Raw genomic sequence first — 15,973 nt, forward strand, 5'->3', positions numbered from 1 at the left:
CACTTGGAAATTTTACAGCATTTCTTTTTCTTTCCCTTTGATCAGTGCTAAAATGCATGTTTCTCTTCCGAGTTTCAGTTTGTTCAGTGATCCTGTCAAGCGTTTTCTCAGAAGCTTTTATCATGGAATTGAGTGTTAATTTCAAAAGTTTTGGTGATTTTCTGTGTGATTTACACAAATCTCCTGCTAGTTAAGACACCACTTGGGAAGGTACAAAGAGGAAAAAGGATGTTTCTGTGTGTCAGTTCAGCAGTGGAACATTCATGGATAGATGGAGTGATTAGCTGCATTTTACATGTACTCCTAACCTGAAAGTGCAACAGGTAACTTGGGGAGAAATTAAAGTCAGATCTCTTCTCCTACCAGCCTGTATTCAAATGCAAAGTAAATAGAGCAGAGTGAAAATGTTAGTGCTCAGTTCCTGAAGTGCCTCATTAAGGTGTTCTTAGAGTAATGGAGATAAAATCTGGGCTGGCATTCCTAATTCCCAGACATTCATTGTCAGTTTCATTGACTCTGAAAACAGCAGAGGTGTGCCCACCATACCTTATCAATCCATTTGGGGATGTTGTAGGTTCAGGTTTTCTGAGGCTTTAGCTTTATAGATCTCTAGACAAGGCTTCCAGGACTCTAAATGGCTTTCAGAAATTAAACTTTTCTCCTTTTTTCCTCAATCTTTGCACCAGAAACCTTCAGTGAATGGATTCCACTCTAATACAACTCGAAGCTGAATCTCTCAGCGGCCCCGGCGCGGGCCGGACTTGGCGGGGACGAGCGCGGCGGAGCCGGGGCCGCGGGCACAGCGCGGGCGGGGCGGCTCCCGGCGCTGGCCGGGCTCCGCACGGCACGGCCAGCTGCAAACCCCCTCTGCCTCTGGCTGCCATCGTCCTCCTGCCTTTGCTTTGCAGCACGCCCCGAACCAGCAAGGCAAGGAAGATAAAGAAGCTGCTTCCCAGGCAGTCAGCCTCCTGCAGCTCTTGATGCCTGCGGTTATCCCTGCTCAGCTCCAAGACTTCTCGTTTCTCTTCCATGAACTCCATCAGATTCCCCTCAGGCCAATTCTTCAGCCTGCCGAGGTCCCTCTGAATGTCACAAGCATTTGGGCTATCCCCTGCTCCTGCCGGCTCTGTTTTGTTTGCAGGCTTGCTGAGGGTAAACTGCTCCTCCAGGCCAGCCGTGAATGAAGACATCAAAGAGTATCTGCCCCAGGAGCAGCCCCTGGGCGTCAGAGCAGACGCGACTTGCCTCCAGCTCTGCTTTGTGCCACTGATGACAGTCCTCATCCGTTTTTCAGCCTTCCTGTCTGGGCATTTTGGCAGTTTGTGTTTAAGGATGCTGTAGGCTTTGAGTGTCTCAAAGGCTTGGGTAAAGCTGCGGTGGGCATCATCCATTGCTCCACCCATTTCCATCAATCTGCCTGTCCTAGCATGGGCATCAGGTAGGTTAACCATTACTCCCAATCAACTTCTCCATTTGTATGGAACAGTTTCCAGGATTAGTTACTCCTTCACCTTTCCAGGGGATGGAGGCAAGGCTGACTGACCTGTACTTTCCTGTCCTTCTTACTCTCTTTGAGGACATTCAGTGTATTAGAGCAATTCTGGCTGTTTCGAGTTAGGCAATTCCAGCAAAAAGTAAGAAAAATGAAGCTCTTAATACAGTCTATTAAACTCCTCTTTCTGCTACCATTCTATGCCACAAGAAAGATCTTGCTTTCTTTCCAGTGTTAGGCAAAAAAAAAAAAAAAAAAGAAAAAAAAGAAAAAAAGTCTCATTTACTAGAATGTAAATATGCCTATTTTTCAGGAGACACATAACTTAGATTTTCTTTCAGGATTAGACTGAGATGAAAGGATCTGAGAGCTTCCCGAATTTTTGGATATTTTGATATTTTTGTTGTCTCCAACTGTTTGGAAAACTGTTAGCACATGGTGAAGGTGTAGTGTTTTTGAAAATGCCATTCTGACGTTTTTCATGCTTGCATTGCATATTCACGTACCTACAGGAACTTTAGCAAACTTGTAGCACAGATTCATTACTTTCAACATCAGGAAATGCCAGAATTTGTTTGATCTTTTGCTTTTTTATGTGGTGTTTCTGATTCCCACATTTTTATACGCATATGTATCTTTTTTTAGGATCATGGTCACAGACTCCGTTTTCCTTCAGATCCCAACATGGTCAGTGCCCAGAACAGCCAATGAACAACTAATCAATATTCTTTTTCATCTCTTTTGTTTAATAATAAACTCAGACACCATTGATCTTTTGGGAATCCAGGACAATACTTGTGTGCAAAGTTTGCAGGGAAGATTTAAGTATCAAGCCCTGTGAATTTTCTCTTCTCTCTTTTCCGTTCCCTTTTTCCTTCATCTCTTGCCTGACCTCAGGGCCCCTTCCCTCCTGTCAGGCCCTCTGTTTGTTGCACTCCAGTGAAGCTCTCAGCTGTGGGTTCCCCAGCGTGGCAGCTCCAGTCTTCAAGCAGCAGAACCCAGCTGAGGCTGGCAGCTCAGGCACCCCCTCGGCCAGCTGGGCTTTCAGCTGCCAGGGCAGCACGGAGGGAAAGGGGCCGAGAGAGAGCTGAGGACGCTGCCAGAGCAGCCCTTGGGCAGTGCAGGGGGAGGGTGGCTTGAGCTGCTGCTGAGCCCACTGCAGGTGCACAGGAGGCTGCTCCGCACGGCCGGGGTGTGCCGTCCATCCACACAGAAAGGCAGGGCCAGCAGGCTCTCATGGGGGGACAGTAGGCTCCATCCATACCAAAACTTCGTCAGGCCTGCTAAACCCTCCCTTTGTCCTTCTGTCTGAACGTTGGCAGTGGTTTAGCTTACAGAACGGAGGTTTCACGAGACAACTGATTATAACTTGTAAACACATTTCCATGGGTTCTTGTTTTGCGTGGGGCTTTTTGGTTTGTTGTGGTGTTTTACTTTAGTTTGGGGGTTTTGCAAGTGTGTGAGGCTGAACTGTGTCCCAAAGTTCTTGTGCATTCATGAAGCTGTAGAGTGCCCTCCATGGGAATCTCCTCGGCTACGTACAAGCCCAGAGACCAGCACGTGGCACCTCAGGCCGAGCACAAAGGAGCACAGGACGATCTACAGAGTGCTCTGTAACAATAGGCGCTTTGAGCTGCTGTCCAGTGTGCAAGAACTACATCCCCTCTTCTCCAGATTCTCCTAAAAATGCACACCGTTCTTGTTTTGTATGATGCAGCTCTCTTAAACCCCTACTACAGTGTATGTGCACAGCATTCACACAGATGTTTGCTAAGACAATTCTGTTGCAGCTGAAAAGATCCAGGTACGCTGCGCCCTGAGCAATAGCAGTAGATAAATGGACATAGAGAGACTTGAGGAGCAGAAGCAGCATTAAATCCATGACAATATGTAGGTGTGGAAATAGAGAAATCCACCCATCGTTGTGCAGCCCACGCATCTCCACTGGGTTCTGTAGAATGGCAGCAAATAATGCACAGGTATCGAGACCATGACTGACCCAAGAAGAGCAGGGAACAAGTTGGAAATGAGTAGGGGAAAAGAGTTTTGTAGAAGGAAATCATGCTGTATAGGCATTTGTGTTCTTTCCACAGCATGTAGAAGTTAGAGCATGAATATACATCAGATTTAAATATTCCTGTAAAGCCTTAGAAACATTCCTTTACATGTGGTTATTTACACAAACATACCTGTGAACAAATAAAAAAAATCCACAACTACATGTATCATTAAGCTGGATCCTCTGTAGATTCTCACATTAACGCTTGCAAAATTACATGATACTTCCAAACATCTAAAGACTTTTGTCCTCCGTTTGCTTCTTTAAAGCTCACAAAATGTAATGAAATTCTCTTTAAAACTGCAGAGAATGCTGCATGGCTAAGCAAGCCATTATTTGCGTGCTCACAACCATCTCTTCCTTGTCTGTCAGAGTCACTGACACATTAATTGCTTATCCAAACTCCAAACAGTTAATGAGTCACTCTGAAGATGAAATAAATATTAATGAGCCAATTTGAATGGAATTCATGTTCTCTGCCTCTTAAAGCTGAAGGTCTGTATTTATTCCATGTCAGAATTAAGTCTTGATACCTAATAAATGGGAAAACATGAAATATGCCGACTAGGGCACCATGTTTCAAAGGATAATTGCATTTTAGTCTTGTTGGACCAAATCGGTGATCAAAGAGAGAAAGGACCGGTCAATTAGAACCGAGAAAGCAGGTGAAAGAGCTGTCTAGGTCTGGTGCAGCTGGAGTTAAAAATGGAGTGTGTGGGTTTTGAAGTTGGGCAGGGATTCCAGAGCAGATGATTTTAACATAACATTACTAAATGCGTGATCTTCAAACAAAGACCTTGGCAGCAAATATCATGACATAAGAAATGTGATATTCCTTGCATTGAGCAAAGGAAGGGGAGAAGGAAGGCATGGAGTTTTCAGGGGTATCCAAATAAATCCACTTTATTCTGGATCAATATGGAATTTTCATGAAGCCAAACCATGAAGTGGAGGGTTCTTCAGCCATTCAATTTTTTAGTAAAATTCAGTGAAAGATACTATTTTGGAGTGTAAAAACTTTCATGTTGAAAACAGGAGTGTGCTGAGAGATCCTGAAGTCTGAGCCAATGGCAATTCACTGTTGAAAATCCAAGTCGAAAACTTTTCAAATGAAATGACCCAGGATGAAGTAGAAAACAGAAGTCCTTACCTTGAATCTTTTATGTGCCTCTTCTAACTCATTCCTGAAAGTGGCAGGCAAAGAGGATCCCACAGAAATCAAAGGAGCATCAGGGTATATCCCCGAAAGGCAACTGTAGGTGTGAAACGACTTGGGAGTTAGAGAGACATCAGTGAGCCACTGGTGAGTCAAACTGTTAGTGAAGAGCCCTTCTCCAAAGAAATGAGAGCTTCTCTCTGTAGCCATGATATTTTATGAAAAACCCTTTGCTAGGATTTTTCTCCTATTCTAGCTGAGAAGCCTCAGAAAAGAAATGTAAACAATTAACTATCTGATGTCTGTGGAATGTGGTCTGGACATTGTTTACCAACAGGTGCATCTGTGATTGGTGCATGTTGGTTGTTTCTAATTAATGGCCAGTCACAGGTGCAGCTGGCTCGTACTCTCTGAGAGTCGTGAGCTTTTGTTATTCATTCCATTGCTGTCCGTTCTAGCCTTCTGATGAATCCTTTTCTCTCTATTCTTTTCGTATAGTTTTAGTATATCATTTTAATGTAATATGTATCATAACATAGTAAATCAACCTTCTGAAACATGGAGTCAAGATTCGCAGCTCCTCACACAAAGCAGCAACCATGTCTCTGGAGGAAGCTGAGCAGCAGGATATTACGGCTCATGTAGCTGGCAGGTATAAAGCAGATAAAGCAGGGAATTTGTGGAAATGAACCCTGGTATTCACTGGTCTCAGAAGGATGAAGAACCCATTTTATCAGACTCTGGGTCTTAGTAAGAAAGGAAGAGACCTCTATTTATTATATCAGGCCCAGCTGTTCATGGTCAGAGGTCGTATCAGCTGCTCAGCAGAAGGCACAGCTTTAACTCCAGCTCATCACACCTGGAGGCAGCCCTGGAAGTGCTCCTGCACCTCAGCTGGTGCCAGAGCACAGGGACACCCGCACACCCTCCTTAGACCCCTGTGTGCCATAAAACTAAAGGCATCTCCCCGAACCAACCAGCCAAAGCAGCACTGAGCACAGAACATGTCACTGCCAGTGACGCCTGCATGAAAGGATACAGAGAAAAGTACAATTCCAAAACATATTGGGGGCTGAGTATAATACAGGAAAAATTCAGATTTTGGTACTTATCTTCATAAATGAGCATATATACTAGCTCTTTTCCCTAACGTGTGCTTAAACAGCCTGCACTTTCCATAGCAGTGTCTTAAATGCTTCCCTTCACACATTCCCAGCTAGCAGAGCTCTCACACAACCTGTTTTTTCTCTTAAGTGTAAGGAAGGACTTAGTTCAGATGAACTGTGCTGCTTCCTCTGAAAGATACAAAATTATGGAAACAATATCTGCAAAGTCATAGGTTCTTTGAGGCAGGCCACTGGTATGTAAAATAAGGACTGTGTAAATGTAGCATCATGTCCACATCAGATAACACCCAAACTATTTTCTTAGGTTCATGTAAAATACTTTTTGTATCTCCCAGAAACGGCGCAGCCAAATGAGGTTGCGCTTAGAAACAAATGCGTTCCTCACGGTCCAAGCGGCCAAACAAATGACAGCTGCCAGTGACACTTTTCCTACGGTCCCGTTTGCCCCAAGCGCGGATAAAAGCGGCGTCCCAGCTGCTGCGCTCATTCCGGCCCGCGGATCCCAGCCTGCCCCGGAGCGTCAGGAGCAGGGATGGAAGCTCAGCAGCTCGGGCTCGATGCCGTGTGCTGCGCTCGGCGCTCCTGAGAGCTGCTGCAGGGCCGGAGCAGGCCCGGCCCGCGGGGAGCGGCTCCTGCTGCGGCAGCCGGGCGGCCTCGGGGCTGCAGGGGCAGCGGCCGGGCAGGGCTCGGCTCAGCCCCGGGCAGCGCCGCCTTCTCAGCAAAGCTCCGTGCCGGCTGCGGAGAAGGGCGGGGGACCTGCTGGAGAGATCCTGCAATGCCCAAATTCAGAGCCCGCGGCAAAGGCCGCCCGGGGCACAGCGACCTTCCCGTTGTCCTGCGGCCTAAAAAGGAACGATGCCAAAGGGGCCCGGGTCTCTCCTGCCGCCTGCGGGCACCAGCACGTTGCAGGGACCTGTCCGTCAGAGCAGGGTTAATCCGGGCTGGAGACTGCTGCAAACAGGCATCACAACATCCCTTCCCAAATTCCTCTGTGCTCAGGGCTGTGCCGGACAGGAGGAGCCCAACATCTGGGAAAAACTCCTGCACATTCACAGCAGCCTCAGCAGCCGTGGTTGTGCACACATTGCAGAGCGGTGTGCTTGTGAATTCTCAGCCAGCCTGGTAAGCATTTCAAAGGTTTCTGCAACCAGTCAATAGATTGATCGATCAATCAATATTTTTCGAGGATTACAAAAATAAGAAATTAGAGTACGAAGTCAAAACAATTGCGTTACGACAACCTGCCTATATCTCAATTGAATTCTTGCATTATAATTTTTGGGAGACAAACCTCTCCCAGTCTAGTACAAAAGTCTTTTCTCTATAGGGAAACACTTTACAAGTAATATTACCACATTTAATAATCCGTGGGTTTTTTGCAGGTTCCACTAAACACAGCCTAAAAATATGTATAACAGAAAATAGTTGTAAGCTGAGTTATGAAGTTACAAAATGCAGCAACGGCCTGTTGTACCTGTCTGCTTACGTAAACATTTGCTCTCCCATCTGACGGCTCATTCTGCAAATTGCAATAAACAGCTGAATGCTCTCAGTAGCTCCAAGTCCTTCCTCTTACCATCCTGAACGGATGGACAAAATTAGCAATAACCAACATGAACAGCTCTTCACTTCTATTAAAACTTAACTCTTGAAAGATCCGTTTTTATTTTGTGTCTTCCAGGGGAAGCAGACGTACCAAACACACGGGAGAACATAATTTTCCACGGTGCTGTTTGGTCTGGAAATTGGCGTGGTCAAGAGCTGCTTTCCTCAGGAACTGGTGGATAATCCCTCTAAGCCTCAAGAGCTGCATAATGAGTAAAGCCTGGACGGACCAACTTGCATTTCACGTGTTAGATGGCAATCCTTAAATACTCTGAGCGGTGTTTAATAAAGCGGTTAGAGGATACTGGAAAAACATCCTCTCCTGACTTGATCTGTGATTTGCAGGTAAGGAAAAATGTCCGTTTTCTAAAGAGAAAAAGAGTGTTTACATTGAGGAATTCCCTAGACCTGCCTGAGAAGGTTGCACTTCAGAGAAGACAAGGAAGCAATCTAGGGATCAAAAGGAAACTTAGTGTAGAGTTGAGAATAAAAACACAGAAACGCATACTGCAAACATTAACCCTTTTGATACACTGAATGGCTACGACTCTGTAACTTTTATTCCAAGTTGTACAAATTTTCATGTATTTTTTTTCACATTTATTTTTAAATAAGGCTGTACAAATAAAGTAGGGAAAAGCACGAAGTACAGTTAATATTGTCCACAGAGTGCTGTTAAATACAGGCAGAATCAAATAGTGTCAAACTATGTCAAGCAATCTCTGAAGTCTGCTAGTAAGTTGCTGACCAAAAGGAATGGTAGGAAAACCAGAACAAATGTAAGAAAGACAAGACTGGCTATCACATCTGGCTATCATCTCTAAATATCCATGCATAAGTGCCTTCTATTATGATAAAAACGTTTGTCCTGTTCAGGTCCGTGAAAGGATTCTCACTGATTGCAGTGGGTTGGAAATTGCATGCTTTGTGAAAAGATGACAGAGAGAACATTAAAGTGATCTGGATATCCTTTGTAATCAGTCTCTGTTTCCTCCAATAAAAATGAGATACATGCTTATAAATCACAATCATTCCTCTGCTCTCTGGAAGTCTTATTTTGGTATTTCACACCACTCTTCAGATTGAATTTGCTGTTCTCCTTTCTATTCTTCTAGCAGTCACATGAGTAGGGACAAAAGTGCTGACAGTTCACCGGAAAGAGTCAGAAAGTGCATTCCACTTGTGTGGTTGTTTTGTTTTTATTGCTACATCACATCCATGTGTGACCCTCTCCTTAAGTGAGTGTCACTATAACCATTCATACCTGCCAAATATCACAGTGATTCAGGAAAGGGATTCATTTGTTTCAGAAGTCAGACTCCCAAAGTCAGTGCCCTTCATGAAGCTGTGTTCCCACCAATGGAGACCTCCTCAAAAAAGCCTCTTGGGTTTATCCTGGGAGTCAAGAGCAGAAGTGCCAGCTGAGCAGATCTGCAGCTGCCAACATCTCCTGCAGCCCCTCATGCCTCTGAGCTGAGCTGAATTTTCATATATCTATCTATATCTTTATATATCTTTGTCATCTATCTATCTATCTATCTATCTATCTATCTATCTATCTATCTATCTATTTCGATATATCTATATTTATATCTATCTATCTATCTATATCTATATCTATCTATCTATCTATCTATCTATCTATCTATCTATCTATCTATCTATATCTATATCTATATCTAATTAATATTTATCTGTTTAAAGAAGATGAGCGTACCTTCAGCCTCAGCAGCTCATCTCCTGTACGTGAGACCCCTGCCCTGAACCCCATGTCTGTAGAGGTGTGCATGGGTGTGTGTGTGTGTGGGAGACCTTTTTCCTTCTGGAGCAGCAAATGAGGCACAACATATTCCACAGGGTAGATTAAATTGAACAAGATGCCCACTTGAAGGCACCTGAACCGAGGATGAGATCTCCACCAGCTCTACAGGCAGTTTGGACACCCGGCTCCTATGGAGGAACAGGCACATGGAAACTAAAGTACAGCCCAAAATTATTAAATACCAACAATAATACACCTCCTTTTTAGTGGGGGAAATAAGGACCGCAAAGAACATGCAGTCCCACTACAGAAACTTTATGGAGCTGCCTAAGAGTGTTAGAGAGCAATTTTAAGGGGAGATGCCATTTTTTATTTGTCTGTCCAAAAGGACATGTGTGCTCTGCAGGTCTTGGGTGGTATCTGTAGGCTCTTTATGGACATGTTGCATTTAAAACAGTATTAGATGGCTGTGCTGAGACCACAAGAGTAAATTCTAGATACCTGGTTATCAGAGGCTTGGCAAGCCTTCATGTGCAAATCTTGGGGCTACCCAGAAGAGCAAAGACAAAAACTTAGACAAAAGTGATTCTTGGTTTAGATGGCTTGAAAGAATGAAATGTGAAGAATGTTAAAGCTTTTTTAGTATTACTTTTCCTAGATGGAAACCATAAAATCAGTGATCTAAAATGCCTATTCCGATCCATGGCTGCACTATCCTATTACCAAGAGCACAAATATTAGCTGAAAGAATAAGTCATGCTGCACGTGGATAATCAAGAGATTTTAGAATGTGGTCTGAACAATAACAAATCTTTGATATGGAACAGCATTGCTGCTGCTGCCTCAGCAACCCCCAGATGAATGAGGAGAATAATTAACTATGCAATGATTAACTATGACTTTTGCTGCCTTTCTAAACAGGATATGATGATACTGGCCACTTGTGTTTACAATTCTGCAATAGTGTTGCTTAATTGTCATTTTATGATTTCTTACCGAATCTGTTATCCAGCTTTTTTCTACTGGCACATTTTCTCCTTTATAGCCATGGCAATTTCAGAGATTTGGTTTGCTCTCAGCAAATTTGCTGCCAGACTGCAAATCAGACCTAGGTTTACTTGCAGTGCTGACCGGATCCTGGGAATACCTCGCCATGGCAGTCTGTGTCATTTACAACACTTCCTGATACTTCAGTGACAAAATCAAGTGATACCGGTTCCATACTGCAAGCTGGAGCAATGTGTTTATCTTTGAAGTCTGTGGGCTGAGACTAAAATAATCAGCATTAATTATTCAGCAACATACAAGAAGTGATGAGTTTTCAATCAGTATAAATCAAATTCCTATAAAATACATTTTAAGTATAACTAAGATGGGCAAGATAAGCTCTTCTTATTGTTATCAAATGCTTCTTTGAATCCTCAAGGGTCAGTGTCTCTTATCTCCATCATTGATGAGATCTTCACGTTAACTGCTGTACAACATCATACAGATAGTTTGTTCAACCCTACTGGCAACAATGTCTGGTGTTTACCACAGATGATGTGTCCCTTTTGTTCTTCTTTGGTGACAATTAAAATTATTGCTTGTAGACTCCTACATCAAACATCAGGGTTGTCAATATTTTAACAGATTAATTTTTCAAAGAACAGCAGTGTTTCTCTTCCTGATTTTACTAAATAAGAAGAGAACATGAGGCTAGCAAAAAATAATTAGATGAGAACTTGTTTACGTATAGCGTTAATTCAGTTGATACTTCTTACCAAATACATATATACATGATTTTTAGGTAATGGTGTATTTAACCAAGTGATGTAAAGTAACTCCAGATGGATGTACAATAACTCTCAGGTCATAGCTTTAAAATATTTGCTCTCCTCCCTTCCTTTAATCTTTCTGTTCCTGAAAGCCATGGGTAGTTGTAAATGATAAAGAAGTTCCAAGGTATCCGTTAGTCCAGTGGATTCCTCTATTTAAATGAAAAATCAAAAGTATACCTATGCCTTGTTTCCTATGGGAAAAAAAAATAGAACTCTAGTATTTTAGTCTTGGGCATTATTCAGATTTAATGGAAATATTGCACAGAATGAAATCAAATTTGGATTCGATTTTAAACCAGCCCTGCAACTCTCATCCTTACTAGTTTTAGCAAAGTGTCTTTATAATATGGGTACCTCAGAAAAAAAATTCAAATAAATTTCTATGGAACTGTGCTGCTGTGAAAAAAGTACACTTTCTTAAGTTTACCCTTTCTTCACACAGATGTTACAAACATAGAAAATTACAAACATATATGTGTGTATAAATATATGTGTGTGTGTGTGTGTGTGTGTGTGTGTGTGTGTGTGTGTGTGTGTATCAGCTGAAGGAGAGAATGCACGGTTCTAAATTTGGAGCACCACCTTTGGAAACACAGATGGTACTTAATGCAGTCTAAAAAATTAAACATCCAGTATTAGCAGTGGGCCAACAAGTTTTGATCTGGTATAATTGCTATCATTTGTAATCAGATTTGCTTCCTGCAGTGGGTTGTGGAGGAATTAGTAAAGCTAAGAAGATCTCTAGAAAGCTGGGAAAGCAGGCCTTAGAAACAGAAAGAGCCAAGACACTTAGAGCTATCTGCAGCTGCAAAGTCTGAAAGTAGCAAATGTTACAATAGTAGAGCAAGTGAGGATATTAAACAAGAGCTTGAGTCTTAGGCTTGGCTAAGATAGACTTTTAGATGGCAGGAAAATATGCTTAGCAAAATACTAGAAAGTTTTAAGCTTACTAATGGAACATTGTGTATTGTTAATAAAAAGAAGACACGCAAGCACTGTGTGAAGCAGGTGTACGTGTACTTTTAGTAATCGGTTAAAACAACTGTCTGTAAGCTTTAGCAACATGCTATTGGCTAAAAAGTTTTTAAGATGCTCTGTAAGAAAGAAATCTTTGACTGCTGCTGGCTGTACGTGAGCTTTGCCCTCTGCCTATTGTCTCAACCATGTAATGAGGCTGATCCCGCCAATAACGCTCAAGTCTTGTACCCGAGCAGCCCCGGCCCGTTCATGAAAAGGAAAAACACCGACACAGCTTGAGGCTTAGGAAGGCAAAGAGAGCCTGCAGGGCAGGTGGCTGTGCTGTGACTGCAGCAGCAGGAGGGGTCACCTCGGGGCTCAGGAGGGGCTCCGCTGTCCATCCGCGATGTGCCCGCTCCTCCTGCGTCCTGCGAGTCCTTCCCTGGCAGTGACAGCGGGAGCTGCTCCCTGCCGCCGGCCGGCTCCTCTGCCTGGAGTCCCTCCGAGCTGTGCAGTACAAGCTCCCTCTTGCCTGGAGCCAAATGCGTGCCTGCGCCTTGGGCTGGCTTTGCCAGCTCTCTTTTTCCAAGCGTGTGACTCCCAGGCATCTGCCCCAGCCCAGGGATGTTTGTTATTTCCATCCCCAGCTAGTTTGACACGGTGAATCACTGTGGTTTTACCTAAGAGGTGAATTGTAAGAGCCTAAATGAGAGATGCGGGACTCCAGGCGGCTCTTCCAAAACGCAGTTCATCACATGCAAGACGTTAGAGCAGTCCAGGGTCGTGGGCGACAGAGCCTGTGCCTAGAGCTGTCAGCTGCATCTGCAGGCAGGCCTGGAGACCCTTCCTTTAGGTTACAAATGCATTATATACTTTTCTTTGCTTGATGCTTGAGCATCTTAATACAGTAGAACCAATCTATACCTTAACTTTTATCTATAGCCTATCATAACTACTACAATTACCATATTCATGTTAGTATTCTCCAATCACTAAATGTGTTTACAGTTTAAGCCAGAAGTTGTTTTTCAGTTTTCTTGCAGTGGAAAATTCCGACACCTTTTTTCTACTTGCAACATTTGCTGACTTGTTTGCCTGTGCTATCTTTCTGCTTAGTAAAAACATCTTCTTGTTTGAGGTGGGCTTATCCTTTGTTCTAAGTCATAAAAACCCCTTCTAACTAACATATCCTTTGCCTCCTTGGTTATCCAGTAAGACTGGCTCAGCAATTCTTTTCTTCTATATCAAAACTTGCTTCCATCTCTATTCCTTCCTCAGCTTCTACATTCAAAAATCTTTCTGCTAAGCATACGTATCTGTGAGACTTTCTTGTCAAATTTTCATCCTTCCCAACATCGAATCAATAAGATTGTGGTGCTTTCTTGTACACAATGTCCTGTTAGGACCAAGAAGAAGCTGCTCCTGCAGTTTGGCTTGTGGCTGTTCCTGCACCATTTGCTCCACACGGCATGACCAAACAAAGTCTATCCTTTGCTTTACTAAGTTTAGGCTACAGCTTAGTGCAAATACATGTTAAAAGAGAAGAAATGCCATAAATCCCCTTACATTTTTCCCCTCCCTAGCCAGGGTGCTGCCTGAGGGGGTTCTGGAGATGGACCACAACTCTCAGACAAATACCCTCAGACGGATGTTTCACAGACAAGACAGGTCTCTTACCCACAGCTGGACACACCTGTGAGGAATTGGGTGCCATGGCCTGTCACACACTCGTCAAAGCTTCAGGATCAGTGAAGAAATAGGGACAAACATTGATGTGGTCGCTCATCACGGAAATGAGAAGTGCCCCAAAGCCAATGTCAGTTGAAAAGGGAAATTCATTACAGACTGCTGCAACTGCACTGCTTAGACAGAGCGACCACTGCCTGATACAAGATGGCTGCAGAATGGCACCACTCTGCTGCTCCTATCTCTAAACAGAGAAATATCCATTTCAGTTCCCACAATCGAGTATGTCACGGGTTACTGAGCGCTGCCTACAGCTCTCTGTGTGTGTATGTCTGTAAAGAACCAAACATGGACTGAATTATCTGCATATCCACAGAGCAGGAGCTCTGCTCCCAGTGGAGTCCCGGAGTTTTCTCAGCAGGCCTTGGCAGCCAGTGCTGAGCCAACGTGTGGCTCTGCTGCCATCCCAAATCTGCACTTCCCGTGCCCAGCCTGAGTGCAGGTGGGGCATGTGCTGGCCATGGCCGGAGATTTCCATGGCCCAAATCCTGCAGCATTTCCATCTGCTCATGGCTTGGGGTAGCACAAATCACAAAACCCCCATCGCAGCTGACAAATGGCATTTCTTGCAGATTGCCACACTGCTGATGGACAAACACACGATGTAGCTGCTGCTCTCTGTGAAGAGAGCTGCGGCTACAACTCACGAGAATCAATTTCCATTGAAAAACATCATTTATTTCAAATTGCTGCACCTGTGCTGACAATACAGAACTACACAAATCTCCATTTGGATTAAGAACAAGAATTTATTAGATTACTACAACCAGTCTATGTAAAAATATAAAAATACCAACTTCAGTTAACAAAACCTAATTTATTGCCAGCCTCTACAACTCACTAGATACAAAGATCAATTAGGACATTAACAACCTAATTTATTACATATTACTACAAGTGTACAGCCCATATAGAAATACAAAAATATGCATTCCCTTGTAGGGGTGCATTAGTTTTAAGTTGGTTTATTCCTGTACCCCCCATTCCTGTTTATGGTTTTGCCCGGGCTCTCTCTCTCTCCCTCTCCTTGATTGTCCCGTCAGTTATGAGTTATCTCTCCTAATCCCTCCCTGGCTGCCTGTCTGTTATTCAGTGTCCATACCCTTCCATCCAGAACCTTCTGTCTTGGACACTGAGTGATTGGACCAGAGGTCAGGGTTCAACCCTCAGTTTATTCCCTCTGGAGATCCGAGATGTTTGTTACGCGTTATTCCCTCCTCTCAAAAATTTAGATTGGTCATTGTATTCTGTTTATAAGGCCCTGCCGGGCAAGCATTTTTGTCCGCGCCCGACGCACTTTCAATAAACCCTCCCGTTTTCCCTGTCGGCGCGGTCCGGTCATTCTCCTGTGGGTCGCAGCCCAGCTCCTCTTCCAACGGCTCTGGGGGTTCTCGCCCTTCTGAAGGCATTCAGCCTTAAGCACTCTCCCTAGGAAGTCTCCCAGGGGGAGAGTGCCCTTCCCCCCTCAGTGCTGCCGGCGGCGCGGCCGGAGCGTGCCGGGGAGTCAGAGTCTTAGAGGCTAGCTGTCGCCGCTGCATTCCCTCCCCAAGGAACCTTGTACCAAGAACCTTATCGATACAACTGTACAACTATATGACTCCATACATGTTTAAATAGTACTAAACACACACACACAGAAATATTTATATATATAAAAAATATATATTGTTATATATATAAATACCTATATAACAATCTACATATGTAAACAGAAATTAAATATTACATAATATACACTATATATATGAACAGATATATAACAGAAAGAAAAGGGACCCCAGCTGCCCCATCTTCAAAGCCTCTCCTGCGGCCTCTTCCTCCCGGGCAGAGCAGCTCTCCTGCACAGGGACAGCAGATGGGACATCTGGGAAGCAAAGGGAACACTCAGTCAGTAGGGGCACGTTTCCCTTGGCAGCAGCTGCACTTCCATCAGGGAAGAGGAAATGTCAGAGCCTCCCCAGGAGGATCAGAAAGAGAAAGCAGCCGAGCGGGCCGGGCTGTGGTGAGCGCAGCCGCGGCGGGACCGTCCCGCAGCCCCGGCAGCCCGGCAGAGCCGGCACAGCTCCCGGGCCCTGCCGGCACAGCTGCCTTGCCCAAGGACAGCCCCTGTGCCAGCCGGGGCAGCTGCGCTGAGCAGCCCCAGCACGGGCAGGGCCCACGGCCACAGCCCACGCCAGCCTCAGCCCCACCCTGCCTCCCCGGCCCTGGGGCCTCACCCAAGCCCTCTCCAGACTGGCAGCAGCAGGGCC

The sequence above is a fragment of the Passer domesticus genome, chromosome Z, assembly GCF_036417665.1.
Source record: "Passer domesticus isolate bPasDom1 chromosome Z, bPasDom1.hap1, whole genome shotgun sequence".
NCBI lineage: Eukaryota > Metazoa > Chordata > Aves > Passeriformes > Passeridae > Passer > Passer domesticus.